The 18,415-nt window shown below is 35.1% G+C and overlaps 1 protein-coding gene across 1 annotated transcript in view; it reads left to right on the top strand.

The window, feature by feature from the left end:
• Window positions 1-18,415, top strand: part of ERBB4 (erb-b2 receptor tyrosine kinase 4) — a 665,849-nt gene that overhangs the window by 583,382 nt on the left and 64,052 nt on the right. The window lies entirely within an intron of this gene.

The raw sequence follows: 18,415 nt of genomic DNA on the forward strand, positions 1-18,415 counted from the left end.
TCATCGACATACTCTGTGTTCATTAGCCACATCCTTCCCAAACATTTTGTTGATATTTAGAGCTGTCTGCGCTGCATTGGTTACACGATAGAATTCATATTTGAAAATAACATGAATTTTTGACTTGTCCATGGTTTCACAAAAATTGCTCTAAATAAAAAATTTGAAAGATGATCACAAGCCAAAATATATGTTTTAAGGACTGAGGATGTACCTTCACAATAAAAATAAGAAGTGTCAAAGTGAAATGTCAGAGATAGCAACTGTCAAATTTAGTTCTTAAGGAAATTGGACATTTCATACTTAATAACCTATTTTGTAGTATGTGACAAGCAAAATATTTCTGGAGGAAATTAAGGCAAATATTCTCTTTTTATTATATACATTTCCATGTCCCAGAAGGTTGGCTCTTTTAACGGAAGCACTAAGAAATTCAAAGAAGATTTGTTTCCCCCTATACTAATTTTCTGTGACTGCTATTTCTGTGATAATTTGCTACAAACTGGTGGCTGAAAACAAATGAAATTTAATCTCTTATGGTTCTGGAAGCCATAAATTTAAAACCAGAATCTCTGGGCTGAAGTCAAAGTGTTGGCAGGGACCTATCCCTTCCAGAAGCTCTAGGGGAGAATCCATTCCTTGCTTCTTCCAGCTTCTGCTGGCTGCCAACATTCCTTGGTTTATGGCTTCATTAATTTAGTCTCTGCCTCCATCTTCACATCGGCTTTACCTGTAGTTGTGTGTAAAATCTCCGCATGCCTCTTTCTTATGAGGATTCATGGATTGTATTTAGAGCCCACCCAGATAATGCAGGATCATTTCCTCATGTTAAGATCTTTCACTTAATCACATTTGCAAAGATCTCTTTGATCCCCCATAAATAGTAACATTCATGGGTCCAAGGATTAGAACATGGATATCTTTTGGAGAGGAGGATATTTTTTAGCTTACTACATCTCACAATAGAAAATAATAAATATTCATTATTGTTAAGGTGTGATTATGACACTTGTTATTATCACCAAAATATCTTTAGAACCAGTATTTTCCTTCCCTGTTACTATTCCTTAGTTTAGAGCAGAAATATGCTTTGCCTATATTACTGCAACAACCTCCACACTTGTCTCTCCACCTCCAGCCTGAAATTCCCCCAGTTTATCGTCACTGAAGTGAGTGATCATTTAAAATATGTTTGGTCAGAAATCATGTCTATTTAAAAGCTTTCAATGGCTATACACAGCATGAAGCATACTGCTCCAGAATTATATTTTGTCACTTCCATCTCCCTGTTCTACTTATCAGTGTGCCATTCTTGCATATTGCTCATCCTTTGTATCTGCTATCCTTACTCATCTCAAACTCCAGGCCTCAAGCAATCCTCCTGCCTCAGCCTCCCAAAGTGCTAGGATTACAGGTGTGAGCCACTCCACCTGGCCTTCTTCTTGAGATACCTCTCCTGCCCCAAACTTCTTTACCTTTCTGACTCTTACTTCTCCTTCAAGACTGAGTTCAAACACCTCATTTGGAAGCTTTTCGTAAAACTTCATTCTCAGCTGGGTTCTCTCCCTATGTACTTTCTCTGGCATTACGCACACTTGGCTTCAAATCCCAATTCCATCTATTATTAACTGTGAGATTATGGACAAGTCATTGAAATTCTCTTACCCTGTATATCCTCAAATGGAAAATGTAGTTGGCCGGGCGCGGTGGCTCACGCCTGTAATCCTAGCACTCTGGAAGGCCGAGGCGGGTGGATCGCTCAAGGTCAGGAGTTCGAGACCAGCCTGAGCGAGACCCCGTCTCTACTAAAAATAGAAAGAAATTATATGGACAACTAAAAATATATATAGAAAAATTAGCCGGGCATGGTGGCACATGCCTGTAGTCCCAGCTACTCGGGAGGCTGAGACAGGAGGATCGCTTGAGCCCAGGAGTTTGAGGTTGCTGTGAGCTAGGCTGACGCCACGGCACTCACTCTAGCCTGAGCAACAAAGTGAGACTCTGTCTCAAAAAAAAAAAAAAAAAAAAAAAGAAAATGTAGTTAATTAAAGTAGCTACCTCACTAGATTGCTTTAACGATTAAATAAGGTAGTGTACCACTTGGCAAAGCACATCACAAAATATTTGACACAATATATATAATACATGGCATCATCTATTATCAACTATTATAACATTCCTTATCTGTCATGGTTGCCATAAAAACAAGAACTCTTCTTTTCATTTCTATAATCCTAGGGCCTGCTACAGTATCTGTTTAACAGAAGGGACTTGCTAAATGTATGTTAAATGACTAAGATGATGATTTTCCCAATAAACTATTAATATGTTAAAAAGAGAAAAAGCCATGGCTTTTACCTTTCTTTGCTGCAAAGAAAATATATATTAATTTTTAAAATCTTGAATTTTACTACTCATTTTATGCAAGTAAATGGTGTTTTTAAAAACACAAATATTATCATTACTATTTTAGAGACTACTACTGAAATTTTGCATAAACTATGATTTTTTTTTCAGTTAAATATTGATGCTGTATCTGTAATTTCCAGAAGTGGGAAAGGAGACATGTTCCTCTCAAGTTTTCTTTTGGAGCTGTTTGATCAGCACATGTATTGAATATAAATAGTTTTAAAATATTGGTCTTTACTTTTAAGTCTATTTAAAGTTCTCTTGCTTATAAATTCTGATTTAGTGCTATTACTGAGTAGCACAGTTTAGGTTCTCAAATAACCATTTAATTTTGCTCAGATTTTTGTATATCAGGAATTTATGAAAACCTTGGCTTATGGTTTTTCTGATCCATGTGGCCTCACCTGGGGCTAGAGGATCTACTTTTAATATGCCTTCTTCACTCACATGACTGGTGCCTCCATGCTTTTTGACTCTCTTCTCTCTCCTCCTCCCCTTCTCTCTCTCTCTCTCCCTCCCTCCCCCCCTTCCCCCCTCTCTGTCTCTCTCTCTCTCTCTCTCTCCATATGGCAGTCTTATCCTTCCAGGTCTCCTTACATGGCTTGGACTTCTCACATCATCATGTCTTTGGTAGCCATATTCCTCTTGTGGCACCTGGCTCCCAAAACCTGGAAGTTGAAGCTGCCAGGCAGGCCAGTTAAGGGATATAACCCAAACTGGCACAGTTTCACTCCAGTCTATTTGTCCAAGTAGTCATAGGGCCCAGTCTGATTTAAGGAGATAGGAATATATTCTAATCTACCTCCTGATGCAACAGTAGCAAATTTACATTTGGTAGCAGTCATCTTTGGAAATCACAATTGGACAATACGTTTTTAGACCCTTACTACTCCAACAACACCAGCATCACCCAGAAATACAAAATATTAGGGCCTATCCCAGACCTACTAAATCAGAACCTGCATTGGAACAAGATCCACTGGCGACTCACATACACATTAAAGTGTGAGAAGCACTGTTCTGGTGGATTACACTTGCAATTCTCCAGTGTTACAGAGATCATACATAACTTCTAAAGTTGTCTTGAAGAATCTCTGTAAAATCCATTAATGCTCATTTTATTGATTAGGAAACTGAGGCATCAAAAATTAAATTAAAAAATTAAATATTAATAAATAGATGAAAGTAGAAAAACAACCTATTGATTCATAGTTGTTTTCCTACACTCAGCCAAATTATGAGATTGGTTATTTTCTTCCTTGACATGAGATCTGCTTTTAAATTTCACATGAAAACAATTGTTCTGTAATATTTTTTCAATTTTACACTTTAAAGTCTAGTACGTGGAAAGTCAGAGAGCTGGAGAGGAGCCAGTCTAGGCACAATCAAGGTCCCAGAGTGCTAGTGCTACTAACTCTGTCCGTTTCCCCTCAAGAGTGCAGCAGCACTCTTAAAAATGGCAATGTTGATAGGAACTCAGTTACCAAACTCTGTCTCTGCTGCCATTTACATTAGTGGGATAAGCACCTCCTTCCATTCAACTATGAACTTTTTGATTGCTGCAGCAAACCATGATGAATGAAACTTTTTTTTTTTTAAAGAAATCGCTAAGTGCCTTTAGAAAAGATTAATTGTTGATTATAAGTATTTTCCACTTTAAATAAAAGGAAGGAAAGAATGTACTTGTGCTTTGTTCCTCATGTTTTCAAGTATATGATTATAATCAGAACTACCCAGTTCCTCAGGTATCTTTCTTAATAAAATTATAGGATTTAACACTTGAGTTTCCCTCCCAAGCCCACTTAAACACACTTAAAATTGACTGTGTCCCACTGGGAGGCTGGCAGCAACCTCTTTGTTCTGCTAAACCTTTTCCTATTCTTAAAAAGAAAGGAATAGATACGGAATTATTCTCCTTCTGAGGAGACAAAGTTAGGTACTACCAGTTATATTTGCATGACAAAGATTTATATATGACTAAGATGTGGTTTAGACATGACAAAGATTCTAACATCCATCCTAAATTTTAAACTGAAAGGCTATGTTTATTCCCTTTTTCATTAAAAAAAAAAAAAAAAAAACGTTAGTTCCTAACCAACCTTATGTACAAGTGCAAAATTCTTCTGTCATGACAAGGTCTTCCTCAAGCTTTAAGGATAACAAACCTAGTAAAGATATGTTTTGAATTCAGTATTTTGTTATTGGCATTGAAATGTTTGTGGGAAGAGGTTTTGGCTGGCTTGGAAGGTACGTGCATGTGTAACTCACGTACACATGACTATTTGTTTACATTTTCAAGTCCCCCACCAGCCTATGAGGCTTTCCTGCTGAAAAGTGTAGCTTATTTACAACTGCATCCCAAACACTCTAGGTAGCACTAGGCATATGGCAAATTTGCAATAAATGTTGAATAAATGGATAAATGAATGAATCTATTTACACAGTAGCCTATGTGGCCACTGACCTAACTGTAATATACTGCAGCCTTTCCGTGTTGCCCCTGCTGTTGCAGAATAGGCAGGCCATGGAGAGGAAGGTGAAGCATGACAGGCAAGCAGCTGCTGCTTGATTCTTTGTCTGAGAGGGCTTGCAAGCAGAGTTTCCCTTCCAGCTCTGTTTGGTCTCATTACATGCAGGATCAGGGCTTCGCCGTTCCAGACTTCTGCACGCGGCCTCGGCTCGGGCCCTCCCAAGGGCTGTCAGCTTTCTCATCTCTGCCAGACGAGTTGACAATGCTGTACATGAAACACAGGACTCACTGCCTTTAAGGGTTTTTTTTTTTTTTTTTTGCAGAAGGAAATATACATATATATTTTGTAAAAGACTATGCAGGGTTTTTGTTGTCATCACTGTTGTGTTGTTGTTATTCTTCTGCAGGACTCAAATTACCCAGGGGCAGATATTTCCCAAGGCTAATAATAAAAGCACCATGGTATTATCCTTCTGTTATTTTATGTGCTGGGGGTGTAAAATATTAATCCCACTTTAACTTTTTCCTGTTTATAAATCCTTTCCTCTTAAACACCAAACACGTTGCTCTCTTTAGTCACCCTTATTTGCTCAAAGACCTTACACTAAAGATCTCATCTGAGTTGGTATGTGTAGATTTGGGGGGGGGGGGCGGGAATTTCTCCCACTTCCTTGTGTCACAAGAAGTACATTTGTCCATGCAACTAGACACGTTTTTCCATATGTCTATAACTTCCAGATTGTCATATAGGTTTCCTACTAGCACGGTGCTGTTCTCTGTCAAAGTGCCCTCATCCCTTGAATATGCTCTTATCTCTGTGTCACACATCATGGCCAAAACCCCCAGATGGGCTGGCATACTCAGCAACCTTGCTGTGCTATCTCCCTTTCATAAGGGCACACGTTTGATCTTATCTTCTCTTAACAGAGCGTACTGTGGCAGCATCATATTTTCCTTCCATTTCATTCTGTCGAGGTGTTCTGGTTGGTGGAGGGTCACAGACATGTATTAGCACATCCTTGCCTGCAAGTAGTTTTTCATTACTGAACTTTTGTTCTTTTTTTTTTTTTCTTTTTTGCCTCTTCCTCCTTCCTCTTTAGTATCTCCAGAATGGTTTACATGAAGACTAAAGGTGATACTTCTGTGTATATTCAAAATCTACTTGCATATAAATACATACCTTTCATCTCCATCCACTTAAAGCTGCATTCTTTACCCTCAGTCTCTTTTTCTGGCTCTGTCAGCAGCTGCTTCAAAAGTGGGTGTAGAAGTGCCCTTAGACTGCTCTGTCCGGCTTCCCCAAAAGGAAATAATTCATGATTTTCTCCTCAAGGTAAGAGTCAGATTAGCCTAATTTCCACGGGTATTTTGGGAATCCCTATACCTATTGGCTGCTGATTTAGGGTTAAGGTCACGTTTTGTCTAGCGCTCACCCTTTGGTGGGTTGGAGGAGAAGGAGGCATGGATTTACAGCTTCCACAAGGAATTTAGCCTCTCTGCTCAATATGGCCTAGCCTTACTCTGCTGTTTTTAGTAACATAAACTAAGAGGATATTTAGCATGATAAGTTTCTTTTCATACTGCCCCACTTCTATTGCTCCCAAGTACTCTATATTATATGTGAAATGCAGTCAGATTAGAATGCTTTCTTTTTGGTTTATATTAATACCTTCCAGGGAAGGTTTTTCCACAGTCTTTCCGTAGGCTAAAATTCACTGTATGGACAGGTAGAAGCATTGTGAGTGTAGACAAACAGGTATGGCTTTAAAAAGAAAACAAAAATAGATTGGTTCTGCCTAAAAACAACACATCCAATAATAAGCCCATATGTTTGTATATTACATTGTACATTTGCAAATCACATTCATAAACATCATCTAGCTAAAGCCTCACAACAACCCAGGGAGGTAGATAAGACCAGATACTAATGCTTCCATTTTTTAGATGAGGAAACTAGTAAGTGGTTCAGTTAGGAGATAGTGAGAACAAACCAGTTCTCTTGATTCTCAATTAATGCTCATTTTGGTATAGAATTTTTTAGTCTTTCGAGAATTGTTTGCACTTGCCCTGAAACAGATTTTTTGCTATAAATGAAAGCTGGTACCTCCTAATGAATCCACCACAATAAACAAGGTAAATTCTCTGGAGTCTGTCACTCTAAAGGAAACATTTTTAGAATAATTTCTAAGTGAACATTGGAGTCCATTCTGTGACACATCTGAAGATCCCAGTAATATACATTATATAACATATTATACCTGAAAACTATTTTTTTATTCAGGAAAGAATTATTTTACAATATTGCCACTTATTTCATATTTCTTCACAAAGGAAAGCATGTAATTAAATGCTAGAGCATGAGAGAGAGAAAAAAAGAGAGAGGGAAAATATGTCACCATTTATAATATGGGATTTTTTTTTCAGTGTAGCATAGTACTTATATTTAAGCATTATCATCTGGAGGTCCACAAAAATTTCAGATAGTAAGTGTATCCTCATTTGATGACTTTGTATGGGATGAATTACATTTTTAAAATTTCTGTAAACCATAGCACATTTCTGACACATTTTTCCTCTATTCCCTGAATTCACTGAGCTCACATGAGAAACAAAAGGGATTAGTTAGTAGTCACAAGTGTGTCTCTCTTTTTTGTTTAACCTCAGAATGTTTCAGGAATAGTGTGTTCAGTTTGCTGATACCTTTTAAATTTTGTTGGAGATCGGTTTTGAGAGAATCTAGCTTGGCATTCCGTCCTACATTCAACAAAAATTTATCTCTTGGAGTCTTTAATTCTTCAACAATTACAAGGATATTAACCACAGATTTGGAAAAGATAACTCATTCATATTTCACTGCATCATTGAATGTGTTCTTTGGTTTAAAAAAAAAAAAAAACTACAAAAAAAGATGAAAACACGTTACTTACTTGTAGTAGGAAGACACCTTTTACTTCACATTGAAAAGCTTCCCAACCTTTTTGCTTAGAAAGTGAAAGCTATTGTGCTAAACAACAATGCCAACTGGGAGGACACAAAGACTTCCTACAAAGGGTTCACAATATCTCTTGAAAAAATGTCAGAGCTCTTTCTGAGTTGAGAACATTTTTCTCAGAATGATAATAAAATACCCTGTGACTGCCTGTACTTTCACGAGGACTTCACTCCCTTGCTTCCACCCTTTTGCCAAATGCTAGACAAAATGCATCCAAACAGGACCTCACTTACACAAAATAAGAATCACAGCAAAAAGGGTCTGACCTTTGATTATTCTGAACTTAGCTTCAGAGTCGATTAGGACCCCAGTTGAAATTTCAGCAATGTGGCTTATTCACCAAGGTGCAGATCCCCACTGGTAAATCTGGAAGTTGCTAGAGGATTTTCTCCCTTTTAGAAGCCCTAATCATTAACAATAGACTCCTGCCAACGGATAACTACTCTAAGTTACAGAATAAAAATTCAGAATTTCTCTAATAGTGGGTTGGCTACTTTCAATTGTCAAGTCTTAGGAAAATTGAATAGGTATTTTCTATGTACTATATTTTGTTTTTTGTTCAACATAGATTCCAATTACATAGTGACTTACATTTGGGGCTCTTTTCTCATAGGAATAAGCAGTAATTTATGTACTAGCTGTCATTTAGGCTTCAAAAGCAAGTGAAATAGGTGAATATCTGATTTTATTTCAAGGGCTTTCAAATGGCTTTCTACCTATTTCTCCCTATTATCTTATCTTCTGTATCATATAATGTTGAGAATGCCTGCTATTGAAGTCAGTCTTTTGGGGTATGTTACCATTTTTCAAAAAACAGGAATTTCAATTCTCTGTTACTGCATTATAATTCATGCCAAAACTTAGGTCTTAAAATGACTTATGGCCAGGTGCAGTGGCTCACGCCTGTAATCCTAGCACTCTGGGAGGCTGAGCCGGGTGGATTGTTTGCGCTCAGGAGTTCAAGACCAGCCTGAGATTGCTTGAGCCCAGGAGTTTGAAGTTGCTGTGAGCGAGGCTGACACCATGGCACTCTAGCTGGGGCAACAGAGTGAGACTCTGTCTAAAAAAACAAAAAGGAAGAAAAAAACAAAAAAAGAAAAGAAAATGACCTATTATTACTCTTGCAATAATACAAGTTTGGGTTCTTTTATTCTCCATTAACCAAAATATATTTAGGCCTCAGCACAAATTGGCAAAATATCTACCAACTGTCTCTATCTGGTTTTCTAAAATTCATGTTGCCATTTGTATACTGCCTTTTGAGCTTTTGATTAGGTACTGCTGAGATTGCTAAAATTGAAGAACTCTAGCCATATATATAATGACATTTTTCTGACAAAAGAGCTTATGTGGATAATACCCCAATTGTTGGGAAGGTCGTAATGTTGCACAACTCCATGCAGTGTCTCTTCATTAATTTATATGCCCAATAAATATTTGGTTACTGAGTATTATGTGTGTTCCAGTCACTGTCTTGAGTGCTGGGCTTATAGAAGTGAACAAAACAGAAACAAAAATTCTGCTTTTGTTGAACTTATCTTCTATTAGAGAAATCAGAAAATAACAGGATAAATGCTCAGGAGAAAAAATGAAACAAAGAAAGGGGGCAGAAGTATAAAGAAGGGTTGCAACTTTAAATCGAGTGGACAGGGTAGTTCTCACTAAGAAAGTGACATAATGAGATAAGACTTAAAGGAAAAAAGGAAGCTAGCCAGGCAGATATTTGGGGAAAGAGCACTAAAAACAGAAGGAAAAAAACCTGAAATTCTCTGGGGTGAGCGCAGCCCTGACATGTTTGAAGAACAGCAAGGAGGCCAGTGTGGCTGGAGCAAAGTGACTGAGGAAGAGGGAGGTGAGATCAAAGAGGTGATGGGGACAAGATCATTTAGGGTCCTGAATGTCATTGGAGGGACTCAGACTTTTGCTTGAATGATATTGGAAGCCACTATTTGATAGAGGAACCATCTAGCCTACTCTTCAACTTCCTAGAAAGGCCTGCCAGAGAAGGAGGGAGGATACTTATTTTAAAAATGCTGATTCTTACCCAGATCTGAGAGTGAGAATCTTTGGAAGTGGAGTTATGTAATCTGCATTTTAAATTGCTCCCAGCTGCTTCCTATGTCCACTAAACTTTGTGAAGTACTGCCTGACCTATTAGCACATTTCAGCTTCCAAAGAGCAGATAATCAGCCCAATTTTACCATCTGGGTAATGCTAAATGAGGCCCACTTCCTTCCAGTTAGGCTAATGAAGCTAGGAGGAGACTGCCTGTTTCTGCAAACCATTGCTGATCTAGCACCTTTGCAATTCCCCACAGGAACCCAGGACGAAGTATTTGCAAAAATCACTGAGGTGCATGTGTGCAATCCACTCAGCAGCATTAAATTAGCCTTCTTAATCAAATGAGTAGTTTTGCAATTTGTACATGAACAACCCCTGCTGGAATTTGAGCCAGGAACCCTTGAAACTAGAAACTATAGCTCTGCCTTTTGTAGATGAAGTAGAATTACCAATTACACAGATAAGCACTGGGCTTCCTAGCTTTTTTTTTTTTTTTTTTTCAGGTCTGGATGTTATTAAGAAAGGGCATCACAAAATGTAACTAAAGAGCATATTCATTCCATCTGAGTTCTTAAGCCCCTAGAAACGCCTTTTTTCTGGGATAATTTAAGAATGGGTAATTACTTCTAATTTACCCATTCTAGCAATGGACTAGAATATAGTAGCAGAAATTTTGGTAGTTTATCCCTAAGGAGCGACAAATTGTTTTCTATCAGATTTAATTTTGGTGTGGTCTTCAATACATTCCTTTTTCTTGTTGAATAATAAAGGGAAACTAGAAAATAGAGTTTGAGGTTGAAGAAAAATAAAAGCCATTATTGATTTTGAACTCTGAAAGTATAATTTCAAGTTCAATACCAACTATTTAAGTATAGACTAAAATGAAACATTTGAAAATTTTATATTTGTCCACTAAAATAGTTTGTTCCAAAATATTGACTTTAAGAAGAGGCAATTGCATACTCTGGGAATGCTAATATTGCTAGGAATACTGAGAAGCATACCAGGCCATTACAAAGCAAGAGCTGGAACAAGCCCGCGTAAGCAATGAGCAGCCTCTTTTGGGTGTTCGTATATTAATCATTTCTTTAAAATACCCTCTTCTTCTACCTTCTGGACCACATGAAACTTACTTTCTATGAGCTGCTGTTTGCTGGGCCTTCCTATTCATTGTCATAGGTAACTGTTGCATGCCTATTATAACTACTCTTCAGACTATCTATCCTCACTGTATTTCCATTTGCAAGTTAAAAAATAATACATAATCACCCTTAAAATGGTTTTCCCATAGTACTTTGAAAACACATTACCATTTCCCTTTTTCTCATCTTCAAGGTTCTCCCTTTAATTAATCTTTTTATTTTTAATAAATTATTCTTCTAGATGACCTCTGCTCAGTTGGCTTCTCTATGGTTTAGCATGGCTGCCCACATTTTCACAATGTATCTCTCTCTCCTTTTACATATGCCTATGCTTTAATGTCTGTGGTTCTTTTTTCTTGCCCCTCTGCTCATTCCCCAACAATAAATACATTTTTCCAGTTCAAATATAAGCAGTGATTTATTTCATAAGGATCTATGCCTTTATCCTCAATTTAATTTAGGTAGAAAAAATATTTTACTACAGGCCAGATATTGAGAAGATGGGATAGTATAATAAACAGAAAAGGAAACTACCTCAATGAGGTCCTCTGACATCTCTGATTTTTTTTCAGGTCTCTACTTCTTTAAAAAGTAAAAAACCACTGCAGTCCATTTCTATTTTTCTTCCATATTTTTTCTTCCACCGTAGCATCAGCTCTGATTTCTTTCATCTCATTAGTATTGATAATAACAATACAAATGCCTACTAATAAAAGCAAACATCTCTCCTTATTTTTTGCATTTTAAAGAAACCAAGTGATTCATTTGTTTTGCCTTAGAATGATTTAAGAAAATATATAGTAATGACGTTTTCATCTCTTCAGATGACACAGATGAATTTTCAAATACCTTTTAAGCCAACCTTAAATGAGGATGATCTAATCAAGAGTGGGGATTTTCTTCAATTTCTAGGAGTAACAAAAGGAGACAAATGAGTGCTAGCTTTCTAATATAAACTATAATACTAAATCAAAGCTTTCCTGTACTTTATTTTTCACTCTGTAAGATGGAATAGGGAAGAGAAGGAGATACTAAAGAGAAGTATACCTGGCCCAGGAAAACAGTGAAAAGCCTCAATAACATAAATTAAAAACAATATTTTCTTCAGTTTTTAAAAGAAAGTTTAACATTTTCCAAATTGGGACTATACTAGATGAGGTGTGACCTAGCTATAAAATGTTATTTTATACTAAAAATTTTCAAAGATTCAAGAAATTTTGAAATGAAAAATAATGCAGTGAAATGTGAAAAGAAAAGACAGAAATATTTCCCTTGACTCTGGATTATATCAATTACATAGGAAGCCAGGCCCAGGCTGTATTCTTCAATATGACAAGTTGAGATATAAGAAATTATTTACAATTCACAACACAAACTGATGGTTAGAATTTATCAAGTTTTTGCCAAGATAAAGGTTCTCCTGGCAAGCTATGTGGATGTGGAAATGGCATTAACCTGATTTTAAAACAGTGATTATGTTTCTGCTTTCATAGTCTACCTCCAGTTGCTCAAGTCTGAATTAATAATGGTTGTTATTAACCCACTCTAAGAAATCGATGTTCTAGCGATGCATAGACTGGTTAAGGTTCAACAAAAATGCATTCATTTATCTAGGACATGTTTACTGACCTCTTATATGAAAAGGACAATGTGGAACACTGAAGGTTTTGCAGAGATAAACCTATTAGACAGTACTTTCAACGTGATTACAGTTCAGTAGACATTAGAAGATCATTGTCAACAATAGAAAAAGTGACTTAAAATAGATCTAAACTGAAGTAGGCTGGAAGCAGTGGGAAATGTATCATTCATTTTTATAGGATATAGTAAAAATAATTTTAAATTTTGCAAAATAACTATTTATAGTAATAGTGTTGGCATTTTCCAGCATTATTAAAAGTCTGATCTGGAATTGGGTGACGAGGTCATGAAAAAGGTAATTACGGAGATTTCAGAAACTAGGGGACTTCTTGAAGGAGGGAAGATCTTTATATTAATTATTTTTTAGCCTCCCACTATGGCCCTAATTAAAATTTTTATTTCCTTTGCTGCTGTCTACTAACCTTAATTACCTGATGTTGACTACAAACCCTATACCAAGAGTGTGTGCATGTTCCTATACATTTATTATCCTCATGGTGATTCAACTCAATGTTCATTTTACAGATATAAACAACCATGAGATAAACTAAATTTTATGACTTCTCTCACCCCCACCCACAGAGACAAATGTGGCCAGGCTATTTCTTTTTTGACTTTGATCCTTTTCCCCAGAAAGGAAGTGGTAGAATTACCACCTTTGATAGAAAAAATATTGAAGGAAACATAGGCTGTTCACATAGAGTCCTTACAGCAAGAAAGGAATTGGTTGACAACAACTGCATTTTCCTAATCATTTATCCTAAATCTTTTCTTGAAATAATACTGACTATAAATTTCATTGATAAGGAAATAGGTCTATTATTTCAACATTTTCTGGATATTGCCACATGCCGATTTAGGATATACGTGGTATATAATCAGTTACTTATTAGGGGTGATGTGAAACTTAGAAGCTGTCAGTATTTATTGGAAAGATATGATTTAGGTGTTTCTCTACAGTATAGGTTTTGCTTTTATGAAAAAACTTCTGATAAATTCAGAAGATTATAATTTTAATCATTTTATCCTATGTAGAGGAAATAAAAAGAGGAAACCTTCCTATTCCAGAACATTTGGTTGAATCAATAACACCTCTTTACACTTGTCTTGGAGCTGCAGAAAACTGTGACTTTGTTCATTTGATTGCTTCCTTCTGCCTGTCACTGCAATGACTAACACATATGGTACTTAGTAAAAAGATAGATGGGTAGGAATTTAGTCTACAAAGCACAAATGTATCTGTAGCATTGAGAAAAAAAACTAACATCTGTAAAGAAGTAGTTCTTTTTCAGTGGATAATTTCAAACCATTCAATCTAAGAATATTGTATAGGCCTAATGTGACAATGATGTATTGGTCAACTGTTATCTAAAAACTGATTGCTCCTATAGGTTCTTTTCACATGGTATAATGTGAAGAGATGATGTTTTAGAGTAAGTCCTATTCTGGGAAGCCCATTAAACTCTTAAGTCTCAGGTTGCTCAATACTAAACATTTCTAACTAAATAGTTGTCCCAAAGATTAAATAAGATGATGTATATATTTATAAGAGCTGCATAAACAACAAAGTATCGTGTGTAAATCATCATCCTTGTGAGATTATGTGAATATTTTATATAGACACTAAATCATTGGAATATATTTATATAAGTCTGATATATATATTTAATACATCCACCTCATCTGCTAGAATTTGAGCTAAAATAATGAGGATCTCTTTGAATGTTGAATGAATGAATATTTACTTCAGTAAATTGACCAGCTTTATTTATATTATAAACTCATTATATTTAGAAAAATTGCAATTATTCATTGATTCAAAAACATATTTGTTGAGTACCTAAAGTTTGCATGGCACTATGCTAAGTGCTAGGAATACAAAATTGTATATGATATCTTTATTGTTTGACTAGATTATTACTGCCTAGTGAAAAGACTGGCATAAAATGATAAAACAATAAAATTATTCCTTTTATAGAATGCTTTATATACTGTACCTCATTCATTTCTCACATCAAATCTGTGAACTAGTTATTGGATCACCCACTTTACAAATGAAAAAATATTAGATGTGAAGAAAAGAGTCTTACCTCAAGTTCCTCATTATCATAATTGGCTTAAAAAACACAGGCTCCTCATGAACTTATACACAATAAGTTTGTACATTAGAGCGCACGTGCTAAAGTGTGTCTATGTGGTGTGTGATACTGAGTAAAACAAACAAGGACATTGCCATGTATTTAATACCTGAATCTTCAAGAAATCAAAACTTAATGTTATAAAGTAGCTTAAACTCAAGGCTATTCTTTAGAAAGTCACTCAAGGGAAGTTCATTATTAGTGGAGTTGGTAAAATTAGGCAGGAACAAATTGGTAAAATTAGGCATCTAAGAAGACACAAAAATCTCTATCTTGAAACTGACAAAAACTTTGAATATAAAAGTACCTAATTTCGGAGCACTTCATTTGTGAATATATTTTATGTTTGTCATTTTGTCACTTCAAATAATAAAAAACAGGCAAAATAAAAAGTAAACAATCACATAGAACAAGGCTAAGGAAAACAGCACGATAATATGAATTGGTTTGTGATTTTGAGTCTTAAGTAATCATTTTAATTTGCACTCCCAAATTATGAGAAATCTATACGGTTTTTTTATGCATATAAACATTTAACACTTTTTTCCTTTCCTTTCTTTTTTTTTTTTTTTTCTTTTGGTTGTAATGGTGAAGAAACTGATTTCAATTGGCAAAACAAAACAAAACAAAAGGCCCTGAACAGTGCTGCCACCTACTGCTTGGAAAGCTGTTAAGCACTGCTGCGAATCCATTGTCTGCTGCAACTCATGGGCAATGAATATTTAAGTATTTATGGCATCCAAATAACAAGTCTACTGAATTACCTACAGAAATAACTTCCTAAATCAGCTTGTAGGAAATAATAATTATAAGTCTATCAAAGAATTGCTGATTGCTGTTCGCAGTCAATAGCAATAATAGATTATGCAATGCTGAATTTTATGTTTCACATACTCAAAAAATGTAAGCCATCTGTGTGTAAGAGCATTTTCTATTGAAATAGATGATCATATTAAACAGAGTCATTTCTGTTCTACTGCACTAATGAAGTTTATTGGAGACAGAAGTAAAAAGGACACTAAAGACTTAGAGGAGCACTATTGAGGATCAAGCACATTCTTTGTTGTAAGTAACAAAACTGATACATTTAGCAAAAAAAATGATTCATAGACTTTTAAAAGAGTTTTATTTAGGAAATGATTTTAAAACTCGCCAGGCAATATTGACAGCACACCCTGTGTGCCGGCCAGCCAGCCAGCTCCTTGCACAAGTGAGAAGGCAGAACCATCCTGGCAGGAAGTCACTGACAAGCCAAATGAGAGTTGGCCACAGTCTTTGTTTGCTTAATAGGAAAAGTTATTACCTTTGCTTGTTATCCCAAGAAGGCTAATGGAGCTCTCATGGTTCTCTCTTTCCAGACACTAAATAACATCAATTACAATGATCCCAATTAAAACAGGGAATAGGAGATGTGAAGTTGAAAATTAAACTAGTAACCCCCAGACTGAAATCTTCTGTTACTTTTTCTTGTCACATTGTACTCTTTGAGATTCTGGTTTCCTTCATTAACGTACATCACCTTAAAAATCTCTAAATTGCTAAAAGTAAAAAAAAAAAAAAGAAAAAAAAAAAAAAAAAAGAAATGCACCTGCCCTAGCAGTCCTAACATTTGAGATTTTCTAGCATCAGTATAATTGGGTGACTGATTTTCTTAAGATTACATTCAAAATATTATCTAAGAAATGTGAAGCACAAAAAGTGACAGAATACATGGCTTTAGACCAAGATTAATTTATTTTCAATTTTGTAATGTCTTAAATATAACTTCTACTTTCTAATGCCTCTAAGCTTTTATTCATAAACTCCAGTAGTAATAGCTCACAATTCATGTTCTCTATACAAGTATTCTCAGGTTACAAACATGCTTAAAGGAAGATATTCCGCATATATGTAGTCAATACATAATTTTGAATAAAAATATATCACTGGAACAGGAAAATGCTGGACTTATTCTGATACTAATCCAAAGACTTAACTCCACAAGAAAAAACTGATAGAATGTATTTTACTAGTAGAAGAGTATGAGGAATCTATATACTACAATTTTAGGTACATATCTGGGGATTTATTTGCAATCTTTTTCCAAAGATATTTGGAGACCTTTGTACTCTAAAGAAAATTAGAATTTATACAGTTGATTGATTATTAGATTTCTCCACTTATGAAAATATGTGGAGTTTCCATATTTTTACTATTCCTACAACTACTATTGAATTTTAGTGGCTTGGTATTTATTCAGCTAAACAGGTCTCTGAAGCAGCGTTAGTGCATTTGTGAAATGAGATGTACAGGTACATTAAAGCAGATAAACAACTGTCTACAAAACAGCAAGTAAACAGATTGTTTAGTTGCCATAGACACATTTTTAATGTTAGCTTGATCCAACATAAAAATATACCTATTGTTCTGGGATCCATGTCTGCTTCTCTACTATATCGTTGTGAATGAGATAAGAGTATCCAATTTATAACACGTCTATGGAGTTGAGTTCCAAAGTACTCTAATGCTACAAAGTGAATTTAGGAAAACATTAGAACTTTTCATTTGATATATGTCTGGTGGATTCAGTCAAAACCACATTGCACACTTTAGTAATTTTCATGTACTGTTTCATTTTCCTTTCTTTCTCTCTCTTTCTTTTAAATAATTAGTGAAGATATTAAAGAGTACTAGAGTATGAAAAGAGGAACACCAAGAAAATTTAAAGGGGAATAATAAACATGGTGAAATTTGAATAACCCAAAATTTTTTAATACAAATAGTGCTCTCTGGAGTTGTGTCATTAGTGACTCTGAGTAATATCTACTATATTGATATTTTTTATCATACTCTTAAAATGAGCTCAAGACTTCAGAGACCTTAAACTTTAAAGACATGTATTTAATTACATTCCTACTAAATGAGAGCAGTGTGAATTTTATTTAATCAAATGTTAATTTACCCTTTTCTTGAAGTGTTACCATTTCATTGCTGAAACCATTACCTGGCACTTTGAATGAAAAAGCACATAATGACAATTAATAAAGAAATAGCAAATCATTGGGAAATTAGGTTACAAATTTTCTCCTTGCAATCTGGTATTAGAGAAAAGACATTAAAGATAGATCATGTGAGTTTAATGTACTAAAAGAGAAGGAGTAAGCCCTATTCCAGTTTCTAATATCTTTTTTCTAACTAAATTAAACCCCTTTTAGAGACATAATTAATAATTTATTTTGTTGAGGTGGAATCATAAATATTTTACTGCACAATGTAATTTTATGTTGATTTCACTTATTTGGCATTCAAAAACTATTATTAGAAATATTGATTATTTATCACAATACTGATAAACATAATTTTAGGTAAAACCCAGTGAAATTCCCTGCCAGTGTGGTGTCTTTTAAATGTAATTAAGGTTCTATACTATGACATGTAGAGTGCTTAAAGAAGACTTTTAAGATAATTATCTGGTAATATTTACCCATCATTACTTAATTTGTCCAATAACATTAATATACATAATTTGCTAACAGTTGAGATAGTTGGTAATACAGCTACTTTATTGTTTTTATTTTTTAAG

Source organism: Eulemur rufifrons, chromosome 1 (genome assembly GCF_041146395.1).
Source record: "Eulemur rufifrons isolate Redbay chromosome 1, OSU_ERuf_1, whole genome shotgun sequence".
NCBI classification, from domain to species: Eukaryota; Metazoa; Chordata; class Mammalia; order Primates; family Lemuridae; genus Eulemur; species Eulemur rufifrons.